At 34.6% G+C, this 17648-nt stretch overlaps 1 non-coding gene across 1 annotated transcript; it reads right to left on the bottom strand.

Annotated features, from left to right (window-relative positions):
- Positions 1 to 14875: 14875 nt before the first annotated feature.
- LOC125618712 lies at positions 14876 to 14982 on the bottom strand. The gene has a single exon (XR_007350119.1). It is a non-coding gene; the product is annotated as a U6 spliceosomal RNA (small nuclear RNA).
- Between the last annotated feature and the right edge of the window lie 2666 nt (positions 14983 to 17648).

The raw sequence follows: 17648 nt of genomic DNA, 5'->3' as shown, positions 1-17648 counted from the left end.
TATATATATATATATATATATATATATATATATATATATATATATATAATATATATATTTGAATATATGTGTTATTGGTATATGTATACATGTGTAGATGATACATGCATTTACCTTTCTCTATCTATATACATATGCTAGCTCTATCAACTGAATGGATTGGAAAATAATAGCAACCCTGTACCAGTGAAATTGTTTGGCTCAAGACTGTGGTAGTGCCAATACAAAAATGAGTCTGGAATATTTTATTCAACTGGGAAGTAATGCACTAAAAAATGATGGTTATTTGTTGAAAGGACACTGAAGTCTATACAAAAGTCTCCCAAAAGCCAAATGTGGGATACTTTAAGAAAAATTAAATAATTATAGTAATATATTACAGAATGAAGTAAATATCCATGTGTTCATTAGAGTATAAATGCAATATCAAATAAATGAGTAAATGGGGGAGAAGGAATAAATTTACACGAGCATTCCAATTAAAGTGCAAGAAATGATGGACAGAATATCACCCTTTTACAATAATTATGACAGGTAAGAAGAAAGATAGAGGGATTCTAAAATTAATAAAAAAATTACAAAGGAAAACAACATTTCAAAGTAACTTTTTCCCAAATATTTACTAATTACAACAGGAAGATAGCAGCATTTTTATCATGGAGAAATCTGTCAGACACAACCTTAATGAAGTAACAAATTTGACATTACCAGCAAAAAATCATAACCACATCCTGTACTTACTGATATAAATCATTGTGATATTCTTGCCAAAAAATTTAATGTAATAAAAAATTAAAACTCAAAAGTGAGAGACATACAAAATAAAATTATTCTTCAAATGTGAAGTTCATGAAAAACAAGGCACAAACTGTCCTATATTGGTATTAACAAGATATGGCAACCTACTGTATGGTGAAATTCTGAATCAGATTGTGGAACTCCACTTGAATTAGTGAGATAATTGATAAAAATTTGAATGATGTCTCTAGACTAACGGGTAGTACTGTTTGATATTTATTTCTTACTTTTGATAATTATACTATGGCTAAATAAAGTTTTGATATTAGAGGAAGATGGGTCATAGATATAGTGAAAGTATGAAGTATTTATGTAACTCTGAATTTATTTCAAAGTAGAAAATTTTCAAAATGAAATATTAGAATAGCTCAATTAATTTATAGAACTATTTCTTTGGGAGGCACAATTCTAAGTTAATGTTCTTCATCAAACAGAAAAACAAGAAACAAAAACCAAAAAAACACCATAACTGTACTGACAATCACAGTTGGGTCTCTTAACCTATGTTCAATTAATTCTCCCTAATATTATTAGAAGAGACATTTGTTTATTCTCAATTCCCTAAGGATAGGAAATAATTACTTGAAAATTTCTGAAATAACACTTTGAAATGAATGAAGTATGAGTAATAATTACATCTCTCTCTTTTATGTCCAAAGTAGAGGCAGCACATCCAACTGGAGAATTCATTTATGGAAAGATATTTAGATGTCATCCTTAAGTTGTATATAAAACAATGGCTTTCCATGGTCAGGAGGCTGTCTCTGCATGACAAAGACCCTCACAGCACTGCTTGTGCTACAGACTTTGTCACTGGAACTGAGGCGGACATTTTTCCTACTTGAACCAAGGAGTCACTGAGGTCTTTAGCAACAAAGATCTCCCACAGATCCCATGGGGGAAAATCACTGTGAGTTTAAGTAGAATAAATAACTTGAACGGAGGTGGTGGGACCTGTTTTACCCAACTATGGCTGAAATGAGAGGTTCTTCCAGATCCCAGGAAACACCTAAGTAAGTGATTATGAACTCAAAGAAGTACCACTGTAGAGGACTGGAGTGGAATGTTAGAAGGATAAAGAAGAAAAAGTAATATTTCTTCAGTTGTCCCAGAATCTCATTTGCAAACTGTGGAGAAAAAGAGGTATCTCCCTCCATGTTGAGTGCCAGAATTTGTTGGGAAGAACAAATAATTTATTTTCCTTACCTATCCAAAGTTCATGGCTGAGACCACCACCCCCCAATTAAAAAATGCAAAATAATAAGAGAAAAGCATACAACTTTATTTAACATAAGTTTTATGTGATGTGCAAGCCTTCAGAATGATAAAAAGAATATAGTCGTCCAGGTCAGAAAGAACTGGATTTAAATCTCATCTTTAGTACTTAATGATTGTGTGGCTAAGGGAAAGTTAATTAGTCTCTCTGAGCCTTAGTTTTCTGATCTGTGAAAGAAGGATAATTATGTTTCTCTTATAGGGTTAGTGTGAACATTAAATAATGGAATGTGTGTGTGGTGGGCAGAATAAATGCATTCCCCAAATGTGCATATTCTAATCCCTGGAAACTCAGTATCTTAGATTACATAATGGAAGAAAATTAATATTACAGACAGAATTCTTATTGCTGATAAGTTGACCTAAAAATAGAATATCCTAGATTATCTGAGTGGGCCCAAGTGTAATCACAAAGGTCCTCACCTGTGGGTTAAAAAACAGACACTTGAGAGAGACTTTGCAGATCACTGTTGCTTTTGAAGATGGAAACTAAGCAAGCAATGTGTGCAGCCTCCAGCACTTGAAAAAACACGGAAACATATTTTTCCTTTGAGTCTCCAAAAGAGAGGCAGGTGTCCAACACCTTCACTCAGACCCTTTCTGAGCTCCTGAACTTCTGAACTGTAAGAGAATACATTTTGGATGTATTAAACCAACAAGTTTGTTGTACTTTATTACAGCAGCAAGAAGAAACCAATATAATGTGTAAAGAGCCTAGCATAGGCAAATAGTAGGAACACAGTATATTTTACTTCTATTTCTAACCTCCCTCTCCTAAGATCCTTACTGATCTTCTACCCCCATCTCCAGAAAATATTTCTTTTGCAATATCTGCTCTAATATTGATCTTAACCTGACTACCTGAGTTGGTATTTGGCCACTTCTATTTGCATAAAGGGAAAAAGGCATAACTTGAAAATCCTTTGACTAGGATGCACCAGATTTTTTTTTCTGTAAGGGCTATTTAGTATATTTTGGGCTTGGCACTTGTCTTAACTATTCAATTCTATAGATGTAGCGGGAAACTAGCTGTAAGTGATATGCAAAAAATAAAGTAGGGAACTCTACATCTGCAGTACTAAATAGCCTGGTGCATAGCTGCAGAAGATAAAGAAGCTATTTTCTATTGTCCTGTACATTCTGATGATTACATGATGACATGACTGTTGTCCACTAAAATGTTATTTACAGAAACAGGTCAAGACCCAGATTTAATATGCAGTCTGTGATTTGTTAACTCATAATTTCCCTATTTCTCTCACATCAATCACCTCACACAAGTTAATGCTTTGGAGGTTAAAGGGAGAAATGGAGGTGAATCAAATTCTTCTATCTCCACACAATGATTCAGAGAATTTTGCTTTGTTGGCTGTGAATCGGAAGTCACAGTAAGACCAATGAGGAGCATCGCCACAGTCATGGCAAGGTCACTGTAATCTATATGGCAACAAAGATTAGCTTCTTCGCCTTCTGAAACCATGCTCAGGTAGGTCACCAGGCCACAAGGATTATTTACATCTGCTGATGTAGACTCTTCCACTTTAAAATAAATTGCCATGTATATGAAATTTGATAATTTGAAATCCTGAGGGTGTAATCGTCTAAATTTTAAAACAGTGAAAGGTTCTGAATGCCCATCTGGAAGTCAAAGTGAGCATAGTTAGAATCTCCTTTACAAGGTCTTAATTCCTCTTTCTTGGATGAAGCACTCCCAGTACTTCTGCACCCCTTTGCTTTTTTGTCTATAGGCCATTTCCACATGCTGTGTCATTTGCTTTGAAATGTCACAAAATGATGTGAGCTCAGGATCCTGTTGCAGAGGGAGAGAGGGAGGCCCTATTGATTTCTTGGAGAGTAGCAAAGAGACTTGCAATACTGCTGTTAAACTTGGCTGGCAGATCACAGCAGCTTGTGACATCTAATTTACTATAATGAAATCATGGGGTTCTCTGGCCCTTGGGCCTGGAGGGGAGGTGAAAGGTCATGGAATTGAGGGTGCTGAGCAGCCAGGCATGAAGGGACAGTTCATTCGCACTGTCCCTTCTCATTCTATAAAGACACTTGCTGAATTCACCTGCTCTGAGTTAACCAGGTGGCTTCTCAGAAAATGAAAAGAGAAAAGAAAAGAAAAAAAAATATATATATATATGATCATCACTGTTCTGGTTATAATTTAATTGCTAGATCAGGAAACCTTGATTTTGGTTTTATTTTGAAAGCCCTGCAGATTGTTGTGATTTCACATCTAAGAATATATTGAACAGAGAAAATTTTCTTTGTGCTGGAGACCATTTTTAGCCATCGTTTCAATTAGCTGTTGTCTCTTCTTTCACTAATCTTTGTTGAGCTGTATAGCACTTTGAGAGATTTTAGTCTATTAAACTCAGCTCCTGCTTAACGGATATGCTTCAGTAACTGCTTTATTTTCATATTGTGCATGACTTTTACGAGGAAGAAAAAAAAGGAAACAAGCTGATATTGAGATTTTCTTTTAAGTTAAGTGACTTTCAGGATTCTCTACTGTTTCTAGTATACACTGAGCTCCAAATCTAATGTCCACAGAGTTGCCGAGTGGCCTGTGCTTCTCTTTCCTCACGTAGGTAATGAGTGGGATAGATTCTGATAAAAAAATGAAAATTCCTTTGCATAATGTTAAGATTCCATATCATATTCCTATACATCAGAAATTGGTGCTCTAATGGATTTTTCGAGGCAGAAAATGATTGCCAAATCATTTAGGACAATTTGAACAGATTCTCTATTTTTTTTCATACTAAAAGCTGTTGTTCATAAATGGAAAAAAAATAGTATGGTCCTTCAGAAGAGTACTGGAATAGATGTTCATAAAAACTGCATTTTATTTTCAGCACAGTTCTTTCCATGCCATAGCTAAGGTGCATTAAAATCTCTGAATCTCTGTCTTTGAAATGGGACCATTATTGAGTGATCTTGATAGGAAGGCACTTTTACATATGCTATCTAATTACTCTAAACAAACTGGTGAAGTAGGTATTAGCCTCAGTATACAAATAAAAACACTGAGGCCAAGATGGGTATGGTGATCCACAACTATAATCCCAGACTCTCAGGAGATAAGGCAGGAGGATTGCAAATTCCAGGTCAATCTTGGCATTTTAACAAGACCCTGTCTCAAAATAAAATAAAAAGGGTCGGGTATGTATCTCTGCCCATTGCCTAGCATGCCTGAAGCCCTGGGTTCTATCCCTAGTACTGAAAAACAAAAAACTAAAACAAAAAATACTGAGGCAAAGAGTAGACGATTTTGTCAAAGTTTAATGGCTAAAAATGTCACAGTTGATATTTGAATCCAAGTCTTCTTTGGAACAAAGTACCAAGAATTATGGAAAGTGCTCCAATGAGTTTCCACATTTGATCCTCCTTAAACGCTTACCTGATAGGTATGAGTAGCCCTCATTTTACATGTGAAGCTGAACCACGTGGCTTTGAATTCCAAATTTGAATTTACTTCTTATTAAACTTTTTATCTTTGGAAATTATTAGGTTTGTCTGAAAACTGAAAATAAAAACAAAGTCTCAGGGACTCCTTAATTGAAATTTTATTGTTTTTCCAATGTTCCACAAGTATTTGCCTCAGAATGAGAAAGAGATTGGAAAATGAGAGGGCAGAGCTGGCTCCTGCTTTACTTTGTATTGCTAAAGGAAGAGATCTTTTATTGCAAATTGCATGAGTCCCAGCGGCTCAGTAGACATTCAGGTCAATTAGGAGACAGGACGGACTCTTCATGGCATTTGAAGGTAGATAGTGGCTATGGGGCTGTTCTCTGTTGGGTGTTGCTCTTGAAGATTTTGTCTCATTTTGGAATGGTTATGGTGGACCCTCTTCACAGAGGAGCAGTCTTGCTCTTCTAGTCTACACAACACATGCCTAACCCATGCTGTTACTTGCTATTCTTTTAGGTGGTTCATATATATATCTCCATATGTAGGTATGTGTGCTTATATATGTGTGCATATGTATTTCTATCAGAACATGTATGGATTTTTTTATGTTTAACCTAAATATGAATAACTTGTTTTAAAATCTATAATCATAAACAATAATCCACAATAGCCCTGAGCTGGAGATGGAGTCATTAGGAAGTGCATTGTGATGAAATAAAAGGAGCTCTTTCTATGGAGCACTCTCTACTTTCCACAGTGAGGCTTAGGAAAGGTAAATGATTTGCCTAAATATCACAGTAAATAAATGGTTCTAAAACTTCTCCCTCCATGACAAACTAAGAAATTTATACCATTCTCCACTGAGCACAGCTACTATATCTGGAAATAATGTGAAAAATCTGCTAAAAGATTTTAAATTGCTAATAACACTGTAGAATAATTAGGCCAGGATCTGCAGTAGGGAGAATCCCAGGCAGATTAGCCTGAGATTCAAGACCACTCTTCTATGGAGAAGAGTGTTTGTAGATTTCTGAGTGAGCAATGGAGGGGCTGAGATGTTAAAAGATACCTTGGACATCCTTCCCATGATAAGGAACATGATCTGGGTCCCAGATGCTGCAATTTAGTGCTGTGCCCCATGGGAGAGACTGTGCCTCAACCTAACATCATTCTAATACCTAAAAATGAATTAATGCTATCTCTCAGTGGTAATGCCTCAAGGTACCTGGCAGAAGAAAAATTAAATCTCCTAGCTATAATATCATTTTGGCTCCTTTTTTTTTTTTGGTCAGTCATGGTAGGCAGCGCCTGACACTGAGCCACCACCCTCTGCCTTACTTTTCCTTTTTTGTAGTATCCGATAAATGTGACAATAATATTCTCAGTATAAAATATAAATGAGGAGTACAATATAAAGAAAGAAGAGCTGGACAATGACAAAGACAATAGAAGGGGCCCTATGTATTGGAGTTAACTGACCAAAAATAATATCATATTTTTTCAAGGAGATTAAATAAGATTGGGAAAATTGATGAAGATTTCAAACTATGGAAAAAACATACAAATAAATTTAAAAAATGAAAAATAAAATAAGCTTAATGTAGGGTTTGATAGCAAATAGGATATAGCTGATGAGAGAATTAGTGAACCTGAACCTAGATTAGAAAAAAAAATACATGAATTTAAGCACAGAGAGAAAGAAAGATTGAAAAGATTTTGTAAAAAATCTTAGAGGCTACACTAAGAATGTAATTATACATTAATTGGAGTCCCAGAATAAAAAAAAGGAATGGGGCAGAAGTAATATTTGAAGGGACAATAATTTAATGTTTTTCACAGCTTCAAGAAGTTCTATGAATCATCAGGTGATGAATAAAAATAATTTTTCACTCAAGCACAACAAACTTTTGCTGGTAAACGTCAGAAAAGTCATCAAACATCAGAGAACACATTAAAAGCATGTAGAGTAAAACAAAAACTTTTTGCTATAAAAAGGAGCAACAATTATATTGGCATCTGAATTGTTAATAGAAACGAGAGAAGAAAATGATAGATCATTTTCACCCATTAACACACATGTACAAATACTAAATGAAATATCACCAAACTAGTCAAATAGTATCACAAAAGTATGCTATATTACAACCATATTGGATTAGTTAGAGAATGGAAGATTGTCTAGGAGTTACAAATCAATGAATTTATTACAGAGTAAAGAAAAAAGTAATTTGATTATTTAAATATCACTATAAAATATTTGAAAAAATTTAAATACATTTAAGTGTGTTTGTATATGAATGCTTACTTATATATTAAATCTAACTAAGTAGAAAAAGAAGGGGTGTTTCTTAATCTCTTCCGCCCCTCACATCTAACCCCTAACCCCTCAAATCTCTAAGTCTTCAAATTTATTCTTCAAGACACCTCTTACATATTGGCAAAATGCTGAAAACTTAAGATTCATGTAAGGTAATGATGAAAGCTATAATATTTATACTTAACATTGCTTTGGAGAATCCCAACAGGACTGTAAACAAGGCATATATATATATATATATATATATATATATATATATATATATATACACATACATACACACACACATATACATATACATACACACATGTATATATACATATATATACACATATGTATGTATATATGTGTGTATATATACATACATATGTTTGTATATACTATATGTATACATACATATGTATGTATATATGATTATATGCACATACACATATATACATACATATGTATATATATATACATATATACATGTTTATGTACATATATATGTATATATACATACACACATATGAGCAAAAATAGGCTGTCATTTTTTTTAGATTATATTTTGTATCTGGAATGTCCTGAAGAATCCACAAATTAATTATTTGACTTAATGTGTAGCTTCAACAAATTTTGTGGAAACAAGATCAATATGATCACTATGTAAAACTTAAATGTATTTCTATATGTCAAAAATAACATCCTGGCAATATAATTTTAAAAACATATCACCTACAATAGTATGAAAATGTATAAAGTTCCAAAGTATAAATAAAATAATTGTATTGGATCCTCAGGCAGTAAATATAAAATATTATTGGGAGGAATTTTTTTAAAAATAATATATGAATGGAATAGTGAATAATGTTCATGCATTAAAAGATGAGATGTTGTCAATTTGATAGGTTTCAGTGCAATTCCTGTCAAATCACCAAGCATTTTTTAATCTTGTGTGTGTATGTAACTTTGACATGTTAATTTCATATAAAATGTTAACTTATATAAAAACGGGGAAAAAATCCAAAACTAGTTAAGACACAGTGGATAAAGAATAAACAGGAATAATTCTCCACAAGATTACAGGAATACAGAAAAAAAAAAAAAAAACAACCTATAGTAATGAAGAAAGTATGGCATTTCAACAAGGATACACTCCTAGGTCAATGTACTAGAAATGAAAGCTCAGGAAAAGCCCCAGGCATATATTGAAATTTTTAAATGAAAAAGTTGATAGCACAGAGTTCTGGGTATAGAATAGGCTTTTCAATAAAAGGTGTTTAAACATTAGGTAACACATAAGAAAAAATGTAATTTGATTCCTATATCACAGCATATACAAAAATCAATCCCAGGAGGATTTTAGATGTAAATATGAAAAATAAATCAATAAATCCTCAAGAAGATAATACTGTCATGACTTAGGATAGAAAAAAACAAAAATTTTCAATAAAGAAGATTGATAATCTTAAGTTTATAATATTAATTCTGTATAGGGCAGAGAAGATGTTTACATAAAAACATAAAACCATTAAGGGGCTCATACCCATATTATAAAGTTCACTTACAAGTCAACATGAAAAAATAAAGGGAAAAATTTTTGCAAATGGTTTGAGCAAGAATTTCATAGACAATATCCAAATGGCCAGTGAACCTAGAAAAAAAAAATCACTATGGTAATTCATGGGTATTGCTGTAATTTGAGTGTTGGACATTAAATGTCCCCTTAAGGCCCATGTGTTGAAGGTTTGATCAGTAAGCTGGCACTATTGGAAGGACTCCAGCTACTTCTTCTTTCTCTCTAGGCTCCCTGAATCAAGATCTAGTCAAGTTTGCTCTGCTATATGCTCATATCCTGATTGGTTTCTTGCCACCAGCCCAGAGCTATGAAGCCAATAGATAAGAAACTGGAAACTACAAAACTATGAGGCAAAATAAACATTTTTTCTTTATAAGTTGATTTCTTCAGGAATTTTGTTACAATTATATCAAATTGCCTAACATAGGTATTGTAATTAAAACAATAGATAACTTTATATACCCATAAAAATAGCTAAAAAAAAAAAAAAAAGACAAGCATATCTAGCAGCCTGAGTAAGATGACGAAGATGGGGCTGAAGGAGGACTCTTGCCTCAGTGGTTTAGCTGGCCCCTCTCTTGTTCAGTGTAGCCATCAGTTGGAAAAAAAGAACAGAGTACAATTCAAATGAGAGAAAGAAAAAACAAACCCACTGAGTACATGCATCTAAGGAATAATGAAGACACTCAGAGAGTAATTGCTACTTTGCTTCCATCATTTCTCTCCTCCTCTAAATAGCATGCAAGTTCCCCTTTGGCTAACTCTAACCCAACATCAGACAGAAAAAAAGCATTCTCAGAAGCATAAATCCCAGCATAACAAAATTGACAATAAAAAATGTTTAATGCTTTACCTTTTATAAGCAAGCAAAAGGATGAGAGATAAGTTCATGGAGTTTAAAACACAGGCTTTGGGTCAGGTGCTGTGGCACATGCCTGTAATCCCAGCAGTTTGGGAGGCTGAGGCAGGAGGTTTGCAAATTCAAAGCCAACCTTGGCAATTTAGCAAGACTCTGCCTCAAAATTTAAAAAGGGGGGGTGGTTACTGGGGGTGTTGCTCAGTGGTTAGGCACCCCTGGGTTTAATCCCTGGTACCGTACCAAACCAAACAAACAATAACAACAACAAAACACAGCTTTGGAATTAACTATTCTAGATTTGAACTTTAGTAAGGTGTTTTGTTGTTGTTGTTGTTTGTTTTTTTAAATATTTATGGGCTTGGCTGAAATCATTCAAAGCCTTAGTTTTGTTGATCATAACATATTGAAAGTGATATGTGCCTCCTAGACATCTTTTAAAAAGATTGAAATTCATATTATAACGTATACATGTTTCTGGAAACAGTAACCAGTTCATGGAGAGTTCTAATAAATATTTCCCATTTACAATGCCACTACTGAACACTTACAAAGGACTAGGAATTAGAATTTCCCAAGAAGCTGTTATAATGTACTGAACAGACCTTGCCCAGAGAGGTTATGATTTATTTGGTGTATTTCCCTGTCAATAGGTAACCATGGAGTCAAAATTCTTTCTATTTTATGAACTATCTCAGCCATAAACCAATTCAAACCTTGCATTAGCTTTCTCTAGACCGAGCCCTTTGGTTTTGTTCTAGTTATGTTTTCAGAGAATATACCGTATAACAATTCACCCTGATGACCTTCAGTAAAAATATGAGAAAGCCTTAAAAGGGACACAGGAAACACCCCCCATGTTCATCTTTAGGATTTTGGGAAACTGGTACTGCAGAATGCTAAACTCATTTATTTTCTGTAGACTTAGCCAGTTAGAGCTCAGTGGATGACCTTTCCATGACCTTTGGACCAAATTGGGGATGGGATAAATAAGAGAAATTCTTACTATAACCCCCAAATCACTGACTACAGAAGGAAGAAATGTCATACCAGCCATAAATTTAAATGTGAGATATTGTGGTGAATTAATTCACGGGTACACTGAATGTGATATGAGTGAAGAGAAGTGAAAATTTGCTTCTTAGAATTCAGTGGGATGGCAGCTACTCATCTTCAAGTTGTAGATAAGTTCCTTTTCATTGGCAGGCACTCTTCAATGCTTTAAAAGTTTAATACTGTCTGGAGAGGAGTTAAATGCATTTTTAAGTGCCGTTTGTTGTGTGTTCCAGGAAAATGAAGTAGAAATGGGAACATTAAGGTCACAGTGTGTTGTTATTGAAAATGAGTCCCATTTTACCTCTACTTCACTATATTCATATATTTTTCATAAAATGAGTTCATCCATATTTTAAGATTTAAGATCTTACCTTTCAGATCTACCCTTCTCTAGTGTGCAGCTGATTTTATTTTTACCTGTGGAGATTCTGTGGAAGGGTTGGCAATTCAATTGTTAAAGCTGTATTTTCTAAGGTTGCCTTGCCTCATTCAAGCCGACAGCTTCTTTAAACAAAACTGGTAGTATGAATTAGTAGAAATAAGATAAAAGTGAAAACATAGATTTTTCAAATGTTATAGTTGGGGGTAAGTGGCACAAAGTTTTGAAATAAAGCTGAAGGATGAATAGTTTGGGGGAGGTAGTCTTAATTTTGTTCTATATTGTGGGAAAAATTCAGCTCTGTCTCCAGATTTAGATAAAGTAGTTTTCATGTGGCTCTTCATTTGCAGGTATGGAGTTTGAAATGGCTTTTCTTCCCTCCACCTTATCCTTAAATTTTGGCAACAGTCAATGAATTTCATAAGTATTCACTGAGTGTCTATAATGTTCTCTAAGCAGTAGTAAAAATAAAGTCTATGTTCTCCTGGAGATTACTCTTGGCTCATTTCTATAGTTAGGAATGTCTTCTGTTGGCCAACTTGCTATCTGCCAGGCTCTAGAAACTGCTGTCTTCCTGTCAGACACATGCCTTTTGTCCCTCAGGCCCAAATAGAGGAAAAACGGGAATATCTTGTGTCAATTCCTCCTTCACTACACTCACAAATACTCCCCCAGCTGTTATCTGTAAATATAATAATGAAAAATTTAAGGTATTAGTTATCCAAAACAACATAGAGCAGGCAGTCTCCTGGGGATCTTCATGTGTTATCTTAATCCTGTGTTCTTGGGCTTTGAGTGGGCCTAGTTAATCTGCTTCCTCAAGGGTGACTTCTCCCCTTGGGTCCTGTTTGCATCAAAGATGTGTCTTAGATACTGTCTGATGTCAAGCAGCTTATTCTGGCAATGCTCTCATGAGATAGAGAGTGGGAACAAGCCTGTGGCCTGGGTCAGACACAGTCAGATGGTCACATGACTATCTGAGCAGGAGGGTCTCTGTCCAGAGATCATTCTGAGGTTGGAGGATTCTTCCCCCTTTCACATCCTGCATTCAGACCAGGTCGGTTGCCAGATGTTCCACACGCTAAGGGAGTTTAAGATATTCTTGTCAGACAGCTTTAAGGTATGTGAGAGCTATAGCTGTGCTGAAGTGGAAGTTTCTTCTGGAACTACTTGGGCCAGGGCTAGAAATCAGCAGGATACTGTGCAACATTCTCCTAACTGACATAGTGTCTACCCTGAGAGATGTTTGTGGGGGCTTTATCGCAATCATTAATCTTATAACCAAAATATGTCTTTTTCTTTTTTATTAATGCATTATTGTTACACATAATATTTTGGTTCATTTGATGTAATCATACAAGTGTGGAATATAATTTGCTCCAATTCAGTCCCCACTACTTTTCTTTTCTCTTCTCTCCTTCCTCCTCTTACTTTGCTGATATTCCTTCTATTTCTTCAGAGTTATTTTAAATTTGTTTTTCATAGATATATGTAAAGGTGAAATTCATGGTGGTGTATTTATACATGAGTTGCTGCCCAGGTCCCGTATAGGCGATGGAATGGGATTCCCCTCTGGTGGAATGGGCTGGCTGATAAATAAAAGCTAAGAAAAATAGAAGGGTGAAATAGCCACAGAAACAGGAAGTAGTTTCAAAGTAGGGGCAGGACAGGCAAGCTGACCAGACATATCCAGCTTGAAACAAAGAAAGGAGCCCCCATTTGCTTTGTTTATATCAGAAAATATAAACGGCTTTCCATGGAAATTTCTTCACCAAAGTAGGATAAAGGTGGGGACAGGTAGGCTGCTCAGTTCCTAAGGGGTTACGCCTTTTTCTGGTGCTGCTGTGCAAGGCCTTTCTAGTAGAGTGATGGGGAAGGTCACATGCATTGGGTGGTCTGTTAGTGGGAGTGCCACAGGAAGTTCCCAAAGCCAGACCTATCACTTCCCTGGCTGCAATGCCGAGAAAAGGTCCTCACACATTTCATGAATGGCTTCCTGAATATATGCATATGTGACAGTTTGGTTAATTTCATCTATTTTCTATTTTCGTGGGATAACAATCCCCACACTTTTGTTCCCTCTTATTTTGGCCTAGCTTCTACATATCCAAGAAAATTTTCCATTCTTGACAGTCTGAATTTGACTTATTTCATTTAGTATGATGGTCTCCAGTTTCATGTATTTACCAGAAAATGTTATAATTTGATTCTTCCTTATGGCTAAAACCCCACGAGCATATATACCACATTCTATTTATCTGTTTGTCTGTTGAAGGGCATCTGGGCTGGTTTCATAACTGAACTATTGAACTGCCACAAAGATTGATGTGATTATATCACTATAGTATGCGAATGATAGTTTTTTTGGTTAAATACCAAGGAATGGGATAGCTGGGTCATTCCTAGCTATTGGAATGATGGTTCCATTCCTACTTTTTGAGGAATCCTGATGCTGTTTTCCAAAGTGGCTGTACTGATTTGTAGTCCTGCCAAAAATGTCTTTGCCAGCCTATATCATTAATTGTGTTCTTGATAATTGCAATTCTGAGTAGAATGAGATGAAATCTTAGTGTAGTTTTGGTTAGCCTTTCTCAAAAAGTTGAATTTTTTTCTTCTATTTGTTGGCCATTTATATTTCTTTTTTAATTGATTTTTTAATACATGACAGTGGAATGCATTAGAATTCATATTAAACATATAGAGCATATTTTTTTCATATCTCTGGTTGTATATAAAGTATATTCACACCAATTAGTGTCTTCATACATGTACTTTGGATAATAATGTCCATCATATTCCACCATCATTTCTAACCCCCTGCCCCCTCCCTTCCCCTCCCACTCCTCTGCCCTATCTAGAGTTCATCTAATCCTCCCATGCTCCCCCTTTCTACTCTACTATGAATCAGCCTCCTTATATCAGAGAAAACATTCAGCATTTGTTTTTGGGGGATTGGCTAACTTCATTTAGCATTGTCTTCTCTAACTCCATCTATTTACCTGCAAATGCCATGATTTTATTCTCATTTATTGCTGAGTAATATTTCATTGTGTGTGTGTGTGTGTGTATGTGTGTATATATATGCCACATTTTTTTACCCATTCATCTACTGAATGGCATCTAGGTTGGTTCCACAGTTTAGCTATTGTGAATTGTGCTGCTATAAACATTGATGTGGCTGTGTCCCTGTAGTATACTATTTTTAAGTCCTTTAAAAATATGGAACACTTCATGAATTTGTGTGTCATCCTTGCACAGGGACCATGCTAATCTTCTCTGTATTATTCCAATTTTAGTGTATGTGCTGCTGAAGCAAGCACCGGCCATTTGTATTTTTTATTTTGAGAAGTGTCTGTTTAGTTCCTTTGCCTTTTTATGAATCAGGATTTTTTTTTTTCTTGGTTGGGGGTACATATTTCAGAGCTTTATATATACTTGATATTAATCCTGTGACTGGGGGTCAGGTGGGAAAGAACTTCCATTCTGGTTCTCTCTTTATGCTCTTAATTTTTTTCTTTGCTGTGGAGAAGTGCTGTAATTTGATGCTATCCCACTTATTGATTATTGGCTTTATTTCTTATGCTTTAGGAGTCTTGTTAAGGAAGTTGGCGCTTGTGCCAGTATATTGGAGTCTTGACCCTGTTTTTTTTTTTTCCCCAGGATTTGCAAAGTTCCTAGTCTAATTCCTAAGTCTTTTATCAAACATGAGAGATGAGAAATAGGGATCTGGTTTCATTCTTCTACATATTGATATCCTGCTTTTTCAGCACCATATGTTAAAAAGGTTATTTTTCTCTAACATATGTTTTTGACACCTCTATTGAGTGTCAGATGGCTATATTTATATGGGTTTGTCTGTGTGTCTTCTGTTCTGTTCCGTTGGTCTTCATGTCTCTTTTGCTGTCAATACCATACTGATTTTGTCACTATAGCTAAGTAGTATGATTTGAAGTCTGGTATTGTGATGCCTCCTGCATTGCTCTTCTTTTTCAAGATTGCTTTCTTCTTGTTCTGTAGTTCTCATTGTAGTGGTCTTTCATTTCCTTGGTTAGATTTATTCACAAGTATTTTTTTTTTTTAGTTTATTGTAAATGGGGGGATAGATTTCCTGATTTCTTTCTCAGCAGATTCATTATTGGAGTATAGGAAAGCAACTGATTTATGTATGCTGCTTTTGTGTCCTGCTACTTTTCTAAATACTTTTTAATAAGCTCTAGAAGTATTCTGGTGGGGTTTTTTTTGGGGGGAGGGGCGTCTTCTAAAGATAGAATCATGTCATCAGCAAACAGAAAAAATTTGACTTCTTTTCCTATTTGAACCTCTTTAATTTTCTCCTCTTATGTAGCTCTGGCTAGAGTTTAAAGGACTATGTTAAATAGCAGTGGTGAGAGTGGTCATCCTTGTTTATTTAGTGTTTAGAGGAAATGCTTTCAGTTTTCTCCATTCAATATTATGTTGGCCTTAGGTGTGTTATATATAGCCTTTACAATTTTGAGATTAGTTCCTTCTATCCCCAATTTCTCCAGCATTTTAAACATAAATAAATGGGTGCTGGCCTATGTCAAATGGTTTTTTGTTTTTTTTTTTTGCATCTATTGAGATAATCACATGATTTTTATTTTCAACTCTATGTGTGTGGTGAATTACATTTATTGATTTGTGTATGTTGAATCAAACTTGCATTCCTGGAATAAAACCACTTAATCATGGTGTATCTTCTTAATATGTTTTACAATGCAATTATCCAATATTTTGGAAGGATTTTTGCATCTATGTTCATCAGGAATATTGGGCTGTGGATTTCTTTCCTTAATGTGCCTCTGTCTGGTTTTGGTATCAGGGTGATACTGGCTTTATAGATTGAATTTGGGAGTGTTCCCTCCATTTCTATGTCATAGAATAATTTGAGGAAGAATGGAGTTACTAATGCTTTAAAGGTCTGGTATATTTCAACAGAGAATCCATATGGTCCTGATCTTTTCTTTTTTGGAAGACTTTAAAATGCTTCTTCAATCTCATTGCTTGATATTGGTCTGTTTATGTTTTCTATATCTTTTAGAAAATTGCCAATATTTCTTAGATTTTCTAGTTCATTAGAGTAAAAATTTTCAAAATAACTTATAATGATCCTCTGGATTTCAGAAATGTGTGTGGAGCCAGGTACAGTGACACATGCCTATAATCCCAGTGACTCAGGAGGCTGAGACAGAAAGACAGTACATTCAAAGCCAGGTTCAGTAACTTAGCGAGGTTCTAAGAAACTTAGCAAGATCCTGTCCCTTCCCCCAAAAAACACAAAAAATAAAAAGAATTGTGTGTGGATATATCTCCTTTTCATCTATAATTTTGTTAATTTCAGTCTTTGCTTTCTTTTTGTGGTTATTTTGACTAAGGGTTTATCAATCTCGTTTATCTTTTCAGAGAACCAATTCTTTGTTTCCCCAATCCTTTGCATTTCTTTTTTATTCTCAATTTCATTATTTTCTGTTCTGATCTTAATTATTTTCTGTCTTCTACTGATTTTGAAATTAGTTCTTCTTTTTCTAGGAAGATGAAGTATAATATTAGATTATTTACTTGGGATGTTTCTTTTTTTAAGCTATAAACTCAGTGCTATAAACTTTTCTCTTAAAAGTAGTTTCTTACTGTTTCAGAGATTTTGATATGTTGTATTACTTGTCTCATTTGTTTTTATTTTTTTTTATTTATCTCCTGATGTCTTCTATGATCTACTCCTCATTCAAAAGTGTATTATTTAACCTCCAAGTTTTAAAATATTTTCTATTTCTCCTCTTGTTGTTGATTTCTAATTTTATTTCATTATTATATGATAACATACAAATAATTAAATCTATTTTTTTGTATATCCTAGGACTTGCTTTATGTGCTAAAATATTTTAGAGAACATTCCATGTGATGATGAGAAAAAGTGAATTCAGCTGACGGTGAAAAACATATTCTTTTTTTTTTTTTTTTTTTTTTTTTA

The sequence above is a fragment of the Marmota marmota genome, unplaced genomic scaffold, assembly GCF_001458135.2.
Source record: "Marmota marmota marmota unplaced genomic scaffold, marMar, whole genome shotgun sequence".
Lineage (NCBI taxonomy): Eukaryota > Metazoa > Chordata > Mammalia > Rodentia > Sciuridae > Marmota > Marmota marmota.
Note: the sequence above shows the minus strand (reverse complement) of the source record. Positions and strands in the feature narration are given on the sequence as shown.